Source organism: Brassica oleracea, chromosome C6 (genome assembly GCF_000695525.1).
Source record: "Brassica oleracea var. oleracea cultivar TO1000 chromosome C6, BOL, whole genome shotgun sequence".
NCBI classification, from domain to species: domain Eukaryota; kingdom Viridiplantae; phylum Streptophyta; class Magnoliopsida; order Brassicales; family Brassicaceae; genus Brassica; species Brassica oleracea.
In genome coordinates this window covers 13,028,718-13,039,319 of record NC_027753.1, presented here as the reverse complement: position 1 = coordinate 13,039,319, position 10,602 = coordinate 13,028,718, and positions in this window count along the sequence as shown.

Here is a 10,602-nt window from a genome sequence, read left to right as displayed (position 1 = left end):
TATACTATGGCTGAAAGTGGGTAAAATCCATGGTCTATCAACTCTCCCAGACTTACCCTTTTGCTTGTCCTCAAGCAAAACACACAAGTAATCTCTCTGAAAGAGGTTTGAAAACAGCAGTGACTCACATGATTTAAAACACATGATTTTAAACTTAGAATCATCACCTCTACAATATTGCAATCCACATCTAAGAAGTCATAATCACAAAAGTACATTATACCATATCTTAGCTTAGCAACAAAATTCACCTAGCCAAAAACTTAGCAAATCTTATCTGACATTCTCCTCTACCAACCTCATTTTTTAACATAAATAAAAGTATAGGCTTTACCTTGGGAGTATCGATCACAGAATGCAAGGATTTTCAAACAAGTATCTGGATCTGCAGGTAAAAGTTAGTTCATATCTTTTCTCTCTACTAATTTCTCTCTTTAGTCAAAGTCTGCTTATATTGCAAGATCATTAACCAAGATTGGACAGGCTTCCATGAATCAAGCCTTAATGGTGGTTGCCACCAAGTCCTGTTCACTTCCTTTTGACCTATATCCAAGAATTCATGTGAATCGAACCTTGATGATTGCCGCCACCAAGTCCCGTTCGAATTATTTTTGTTGGAATCCTTATGAAGCAAGCCTTAATGGTTGTAGCCACCAAGTCCTGTTCGGATTCCACCTAACTAACACTTATTAATATATATATTTTTTTTTTCTTTCTTTTTCGTTTTTTTTTTTAAATAAATATCTCTACCTATAAATCTAGGGTCGAAATAGAGAGAGAAAAGGTGATAAATCTACAAAAGGCTTTACCTTCCAGACTTGTTTGAAGAATCCGATCCCATGTATACCAAGCCCCAAGACAAGCAGTTGTGTAAGGTTTAGTGTTGTAGGTCAGCTTTGGTTACTTCAAACAATCTCAACAACTGTGAATAGTTGACAGATTGATTCACTTTAGTATCTTTAGTACTATCTGCAATCAGTAAATCTAGAATGGTGCTAAAGAGTGGTTAGATAACAAGCAAAAATCAAATAAGTTCATTATACCCTTCTTGACTCAATAAAACTCTTTTGAAAACATTTTTATAAGACTCATGAACACACTAATATCAGTAAACATCCCCCCCAGACTTAAATTACACTGTCCCCAATGTATATCTAGTCGGAGTTATGGTGAGAAATAATCATAAGTAAATAATTTAACAAGTAAGAACGATGACTTGCTCAGTGTCGATCGACACAATGAAGTGACAATCGATCGTTGTTGATGAAGTGTTGCCGACTGATAGCGACATGGTCTCATCGGTCGATGGCTAGAGCAATCATTCGACACAATGAAGAGACAATCGATCGTTGGATATGAAGTGTTGTCGATCGATGTCGAGCTGGTCTCATCGGTAGATATGCTGAGGAATCGTCTACTCGGATCTTTTTGTTTTTTTGGTTTTTTTTTTTCTAAATAACTAACTAAAACACAATATTAGTAGAACCTCCCCCAGATTTAAATAACACTATCTCCAGTGTTATACAGTCTAAGATTGGTTGGGATATAAATCATAAGGACAATATTTAACAAGTAAAAACAGTATACCTGACTTTGATGTGAGTGCCGACCAACACAGTTAAGTGGCGGTCAATACTTTTGAGGCTTTGTCGATCGACACAGTTAAGTGACGATCGATCGATGCTAGTGATGCTCTGTCGATCGATGTTGCGCAACCATCGTCGATCCTCTTGCAAATTCGTCTTCCTCAGATCTTTTCCTTTTACCTAACATAAATAAAACACTAAAAGTTAGTAATAGATAACCAATAAAACATAACTAATTATTTTTTCGATGAATAGTGTTCTGCTACACTAACTCACAATTTTTTTTTGCTACGGTGTCAATCGACTTCCTTGCTACAGTGTCGATCGATTTCCTTGCTACAGTGTCGATCGATGCTACAGTGCATCTGCTGCCTCTGCTACAGTGCGATTGCTACAGTACCATTGTTGGTTTTTTTTTTTTTTTTTTTGACCTGCAATAAATAGAAACGTTAATCAGTAACAATCTAAACTAAACTGAAAGAAATTACCTAATAGTGAGTTGCCTCCCACTCAGCGCTTTGTTATAGTCATTTAGCTTAACTTTGGTGATCTGATTTTGTCCGGATGAGAATAAGAACATGCTCCAAAACAAGTCTCAATGTCTGCTCTCTGAAGCTTTATCATTCCTGTGTGAAAGCCTCCTCCATAAACTCTTCTCCTTTGTCTATCATCTCAGCAATAAGGAGTGCTCGAAGCTTTGCAAATGGCTTTGAGAAGCATCTGCTGCACACTCTGGGTTTCCTGACACCATCTGAGAAGCGAGGAATCAATGAAAACTGAGAACTGTCCTTTATCCTTTTTCTCTTCTTCCAATTCCTCCTCTTCTTTCCCCCAGACTTGTCTAATTGCGTGGTGGTTTCTCCATCCCTAAGATTTCCACACACATTGAACTCCTTCTGCTTTGATACGCGTCCAGTGTCGATCGATGATGAAGTGGTAGTATCGATCGATGGTTAAGTGGTAGTGTCGATCGATGGTGAAGTGTTAGTGTCGATCGATGGTATCTGATTGGTGACGATCGATGCTGCCTCTCCTGGGCTTTTATCGACTTCACCTCTACATCTCAACCCTCTCTAAGAAGCTATTGCGTGCTGATGATCATCCAATACCTCAATGTAAGAACTCAGATGCACACCCTTATCTGGTGGAATAGGAGAATCAGCTTCAAATACAGCGCATGGAACCACAAACTTCACAGGATCATGTATCCTCTTCACTCTTTTGTGAAACCCAGCAGCTTTTTCTGTACAGATAGGTGGTCTCTGATGTTTAGGGTCAACAAGGTGTGAGGCCTTATACATGTACATCCTCTCCTCAATCGGTTCCATCTAAATTATGCAACCTGGCGGAACGTCTATCAAAGGGAATCGATCGATATTAAATGGGTGGTGTCGATTGATAGGTGGTTGGCGGTGTCGATCGATGTCGGGTGGGTGTAGATCGATGATGTGGGGTGGTTGTCGATCGGTCTCATCAGGTTGGTGTCGACCGATGCTAGCCTTTGAAGTTTCCAAATCTCCTCTCGAAGTATGCTGATCATCATCAAGCTTCTTCTTCGAATTTTGATCCATATCTTCAAGCCATTCCTCCGCACTAAGGAGTCTTCCATAGTGACTTCTCTGTCTACATCGTCGATCGATGATGAGGTTGTAACGTCGATCGACGTTGAGGTCGTGATGTCGATCGACGTTGAGGTTGTGATGTCGGTCGACGTTGAGGTCGTGCCGTCGGTTGACGTTGAGGTCCTGCCTTCAGTACCAGCTTCCTCTACTCAGCTCAGCTCTCCAGACACATGTTTTTCATCCCTTTTTGCCATAATGTCGTCGAGAAGCTGTATTGGAATCATATACTCCTCATCTAACGATGCCAAGAACCTATCCCATTTATCATTCTTCTCCTTTTCTCGAGTTGCTGTAGCTTCATAATGTCCTCCCAGCAGGTTAAAGATCTTGGCTGCAACTGACTGAACCAGCTAAATGCATCTCCAAATAGAGAATAGGGGAAGATTTTGCAGATAATGTGGTCTACAGATATTTCATTATGCTCGCTTGCAGAGGCTAACTCCTCAAGTTCTTTGATAAGGTCTCTGGGATCTTCATGAGGAAGACCTCGGAAAGGGTCCACAGCTCCCCAATCATACCATTTGCGATTCAGATCAAAGTTGTTTGTCTCAGCAACATCAATCACATCAGGGATTACAGCACCCTCTGCATTAATCAATTGTCCTGTGTTGTTGCGAGTGCGACTTTCTTCGTCTCTTAACATCCCATTCTCGTCCACTGTAAGTATGAGCACTTCAACCTTCTCTGCCTCCAAACAAGTGGTGTCAGACGGTTGATGAACAGTGTTGGTCGACGGTGAATAAACAGTATCGATCGACGGTTGATGAGCAGTGTCGATCGACGTCGGGTGAACAATGTCGATCGACGTCGGGTGATCAGTGTCGATCGACGTCAGGTGAGCAGTGTCGATCGACATTTGGATTTCTACGCTGCCAATCGCTGCTTGGAGGGTGTCGACTCTCTTAGACTTATGGATCACGCGTTCCAAATCCAGTGGCTCTACTAGTAAGAGCCCTATCCCCTTGTTGCTTCTGGTACTCATATGGATGTACCTGAAACACAAGAAAAAAATTTTATCAGTTTTTTGAACAGTAATAAAACCTAGACTAAATCTGACTAGACAAGATCTAATGGCGATCAAAGCTCCCCGGCAACGGCGCCAAATTTGATATCACTCAAATTATCCTAAGGAGTGATTTATACTCTCTCAAATAAGAGGTCGAGTTGTAGTACTTAGGGATCGAATCCACAGGGAGTTAGGGCACATAAAAGATCTATTAGTTATACGATTAAGCTAGGCTAATAGTTTATAAAGTAATAAATATAGATAGCAAACAGTAAACAGTAAACAAGTTGAACAAGACTATTGTTCAGCTTGGCAAAGATGTGTTTTATGGAAGGATGGCTTGCTAGATCTAGGGTTTCTATTCAGGTAATCAGGATTATAATGATATAGAGGCTAATTGTTGCTTGTAAGATATTATAGAACTCAAACAATAACAATAATCTACCAGCTCTCGCATGTCTAGATTATCTATCACTACATCTAAGATATCAGCTCTCGCATGTTGATCTGTAGAAAGTGTCAATCGATTATTCTATAGGAATATCGATCGATACACCTTTCACAATATCGAATGATTAATCTATTGGATCATCGATCGATATCGCTTCTAGCAAGCTTTACGATCGGGTTGAATATGTGTTCACTAAGGTTCCTAAATCAACTCTCATATGTTTCTATCAATCCTAGCTCAATAGAATTCAGTTCAGAGAAAAGACCAAGCGATGGCATTGTGCCTAATGATTCTAAGATCAGGGTTCTAGTTCATGACTCTAGAACACAAGCAGTAAGAACAATCCTATGATGAATATCACAACTTAGCAGTTCTATATTTTGGGCTAATCCCTCATAACCTATCTGAACCCTAAACCTAATTGGTGGATCTGTTCAGACATGAAGTTTGTCACAAAAATCATGGATAGAATAGATGAAATTGCAATAGATATAAAAACCAAAGACAATGGAGTTCCAGGAGGACTCTGAAGGATTTTCTCCTTTCTCTCATGAATAAGAACAATGACTTAAAGAAAGCTTAGATAGCGTAGCCGTCAACAATGGCTTATAAATAACATAAATAGGATTTTTGGTCGTCCAAAGGTATTCTGGTAATTTGGGGTTGCTTTGGGGCTTCAGCGGTCATAAAATATGCTCAGCCCATATTCTGGCATCACTGTCGATCGACACCAATGCTGTGTCATCGATCGACAGTCCTATATCTCCTCGACAGTTTTTTCTTGCGAGACAGACTGACCACTCTTCAGTAAAACGGGGATAACCTCTGCTACAAGATGATGATTGACCTCAATCCGGTCGCATTGGAAAGCTAACTCAAAGCTATATCTTGTGTCAAAAGATGGGCTCAATCTAACGGTGATAAGGTCTCCATCCATACCTAAACATCTGATGCGTCTGTGCAGTTCTGCACCTCAAAAGACTCCAAAAGCACCATATTTCTCCAAAACGTACCTGAACCTATAAATACTTTAAATAGACTATATATAGTAGTAAATATATATTAAAACACTTATAGACCATGGCTGAAAGTGGGTAAAATCCATGGTCTATCATCGCCACCCAGATTTTGGAGAAAATAAAGGCATTGGCACTTTAAGACGCCACCTACCCAAAGACCGCTGAGACAGCTACATAATGTACTAGCACCATATGAGCATGATGTCTACAAAGATCAAGAGGGTCGCACACGCAGCAATACAAGAAGGGTCATTAATGTTTCTAAGGATGATATGGTAGAGATTCTTGAAAGTGCTGCGAATGTAGGAAGTCGTTATATGAGCTTACCGCAATATGAAGTATGTCTTCCAGAGAAATGGCAACACCACGAAGAACTACGGTGACCCCCACATACATTATTTATTTTTAAATGAAGTCCAAAGACATAATATATAAAATATGATCAAACTGGAGTAAGCAAACATATTTTGGTAAATTTGAGTATTTTTTTTTATGTTCATCTTTTAGTTTAGCGAAACATCTGTTGAACAAAAAAATGGAATTAAATTTTATCTTCAATTTGGCACTACAAATTTAAGACATAGGAATGTAAAACTTACATTCTCATTGACATGTATGATCTCTAATGTTTTAGTGTATTGTTTGTAAGTATGAAGTACTTTGACATTGATCTTCCAACCAATTTAAAGAGGTTGCCGTAGTTGGAGTTAGTAATTATCATGGTTTATAAATGATGACTAACAATGCATAATAAGCTACAATTGTGAGAGAAGTGTTATTAATTATAAGAATGACATGTAGTCAAATAAAGCTATTGTGTGATATAATATTAAGGCGAACAAAATCATCCCATATAGTTTACATAGTGATAGTCGTTGGATTGAATTATATATAACATCTTATTTTGAAAAGGTTTTGTGAGATTAGAAATATAGGAGTTTGGTTATATTTCGGTTAATATTAGTTGTTATAGTAGAAATGAAATGAGTTTGTTAAACCAATAAAAAAGACCAAAATATCATTAATGAGATACTGTTTTTAATTGTATTGATATGTACATCTTAAACTACAAAGCTAGCTTAATGTTAAATTCAAAAAGGGATACTGTTTTAATTTGAATTGATAAGTACATTTGAAAGTACCAATGTAGAATACTAATGTTTGAGAGATTATGAATTATTAACATAATTTTAAAGTTATTGTTTATTGGTCAGTATACTCTTACAATTATCAACATGTTTTATAAGGATTTGAAATTTGAATTGTCTTCCTTTAAAATACAAGATTCATGTGCTCGATTGTGATCATCATGTCACATTATTTATTTTGTACTAGTCTGACATATTCATTGTTTTGAAACTTAATTTTTACAATACTAAATATGAAGAATGATCAAAAGACAGTTTAACAACTTGATGAAGGACCCGAGTTTATCTGTAACACATGTATTTATGTTTCTCTAATACAATTTAAAATAAAGAAGCTGCTATTACTATATACATTCTTGTTTATTACTATTGAACGATCTTTTCATTCAAGATTAATTTGGTCATATAGTGAATTTTCTTTTGAATACATAACTATATGCGTTTGTGTAGTATGTTTATTATTATTATTGACATATATACATGTTAGATGTCTAAAAATTTATAAATGTCTAATTTTTAAATGATGTTTGTTATTAAATCTAGTGGATGGTGATATTTTCATTTGGAAAGATTCATTACAAGTCATACTATTAGCGAGAAACAAAAAAATATTTGAAAAGATGATCTTACAAAAAGAAAAAAATCAAGGTAAGGTAAGAGTAAATTTTTTGAAAAAAAATATTGTGTTAATTGTAGTGATATTTATATTTTAAAGTACCAGTGTAGAATATAATTTTTTAGAGACTAATAATTATAAACACACTCTTAATGCTAATGTTAATTGACCATTACACTCTTAATATCATCAACAAGCTTTTTAAGGGTTTGGAATTTGAATCATCTTCATTTAGGATACAAGATTCATGTGCTCTATTGTGACCAGTAGGGCACATTATTCATTTTATATTGGTCAGACAACTACATTATTCTGAAACTTAACATTTTAAGTACTCAATGGCTAGAAACATGATCAAAAGACAGCTTAAGAACATGATGAAAGACCCGAGTCTATACTGTAGCGCATGTATTATATTATTTTGTAAAACAAATTTAAATAAAAAAGCTTCTATTATTGTATAGATTTTTGTTTATTACTGTTGAACAAATTTTGTTTTGAATACGTGACTCCATGTGTTTGTGTAATATATTTATTATTATTACTTACAGATATATCAGTTAGATGTCTAGAAATTTAAAAAAGTCTAATTTTTAGATGTTTTTGTTATTAGGTTCGGTGGATGATGAATTTTTTCACTGGGATAGATTCATTGCGAGTCCTTACAACATTCCATATATGGAGGAATTTTCAAAATCATTATCCATTTTTTTTTCATCATATCCTTTAGATCCACCAATGGTTTGCTGCCAAAAACTCCTTTATAAATGAACAAATGGATCTTATCTTTATAATATATATTTTTTGGTTTTGATGTTTTCAGATTCACTTTAACACTAACGTTTATTGTCCAAACATCACTCACAAAGGAGCAGTAAAACTTGACATCTTACAAAACTATTTGAATATTAGTTAACATATACAAACAGTTAAATTTCTTTTATTACAAACATGATACTTTTATCAAAAATCTGACTATCAGATACAATATGTTAAATCTGGTTTTTCATATGGTGCCTAAGTGTTGTTGATTGTTCGAGATTTACTTGCAAAACAAAACATCGATGATCCAATAGTGCTAGAGGGAACTTTACCAAGGGGACATAGCGAACTTTTGAGAAACTGCGAGGACGTGGACAAAGATATAAGCATAAATGTTTCATACCATTAATTAGAAACAAAACACATTTGAAAACAAGATGACTAAAAAGTAATATTCATAGTAGAGTAAAGGTAAATTCGAAAATAAGATATTGTTTTAATTGTATTGATGTTTATCTTTAAGGTACCAACATAGAATATTATTCTATGAGAGGTTAAGAATTTTCAGCACACACTTAATGTTACTGTTTATTGGTCAGCACACTCTTAAAATTATCAACACACTTTGTAAGGGTTTGGAATTTGAATCATCTTCCCCTAGGATACAAAATTCATGTGCTCGATTGTGACCACCTTATACACATTATTCAATTTGTATTGTTTAGAAAACTTTATTGTTATGAAACTTAACTTTTCCAGTATTCAATGGCTAGGCTCATGATCGAAAGGGAGTTTAACAAAATGACGAAGGACCTGAGTTTAGAAAAGTCCTATCGTTGTTATATAAATTATTTGTTGGTTTTGATGTTTTCAGATTCTCTTTAACACTAAAATACTCCAAATTATAAATATAACCACTAACATATTATATTCAACACTCCTACTGTTCATACTTTAATCTTAAATTAAAATTCAAAATTTAGTTATTTTAAAATTTTAATCTCAAAATCTTAAAACCAACCCTTAACATTATACTTCAAACCCTAAACTCTAGATCCAAATCATAATCTAAATATTAATCTTGTATTTTCATACTTAAACACCGAACCTTAATATAAACTATCAATTTATTGTTTTCAGAAAATAAACTCAAATCTTACCTAATTCCAATTTATAAGCCTAAACACTAAAATTGAAAGTTTCAAACTTAAACACTAAACTTTAAATTCATAACTCCAAAACATAAGTTTTATATTCTAAACTCTAAATCATAGACTATAAACATAAACTTTGAAATTCTAAATTTATGTTTTTCAAACTTCAATCTCAAACATAATCTAAATCATATATTAGCTATACTAAGCCATTAACTAAAATTACAATATTAATCACATAAAACTAAAAAAAAACACTTATAAAATGAAAATCTTGTTTATTTTTTCTAATTTAAATTTGTAATGGCATGGATCACCATTAAGTAACTGTCACCATTAGATCAACAAAATCTAACGGACCCAAATTTTTTATTTTTTCTAATTTAATATTTTTTGTCTTACTCTTTTTTGTCTCTTTCTCTTCTCCCTACTAGATTTGCAATATCTTGTCTCTGTTAGTCTATTCGTCGTCTCTGTCCCAATCAATTGAGAGAATACCAATCGTGATGCTGAGAGTGAAGAAGGCTATTGGAGAGGCTTGTAAAGCCGCCAACAACAGCGACCACGATGCCGAGATGAAGCTGACGCCGACAACATCGATGACGACGTCTTCACTCTTCCTCTGTCGCCTCCTCTTCTCCTCTCTCCGTGACGCGCCTCATCTCTGAAGAGATCCTAGGATGATACTCTGGAACAGATGAGATAGATCCTTGCATAAACGAATCAGAGACTCAAGTCTATCAAGGTATGTGGATCGATTGGTGACACAAGAGGCTGCGGAAAGGCTCCTTGATACTCCTACGTGACTAGGTCGGATATGACAAACCGAGATACACACTCTTAACTCTGGATATTACACACCATAACAATTAAACAACTCGACAAGCAAGATGATGAGAGAAACAAAGGTTTTAGATAAAATATATGATATAAGTTTCAAAACATATAAGTATAGAAAGACTTGTACATGCACAAGCTTTCAACAACTAGCAAGGAGTAAAGGCATACACACTCCTTGGAAAAGAAACAAAGACCAACTAGAGTTTTCGAAACACAAAACATAACATAAGTACTTAGAAATAGAAATAACATAAGATAGAAATGTGGTTGGTCCGAGATCATCAACTAGGTGATTTGAGAAGCAAAAATCTATGGCCTCGTTACAAACCTATCTTTGGAAAACCCAATGGGACAAAACCAAAGAAGAGCACACATAGATTGGTTGCCTAGACGATGAT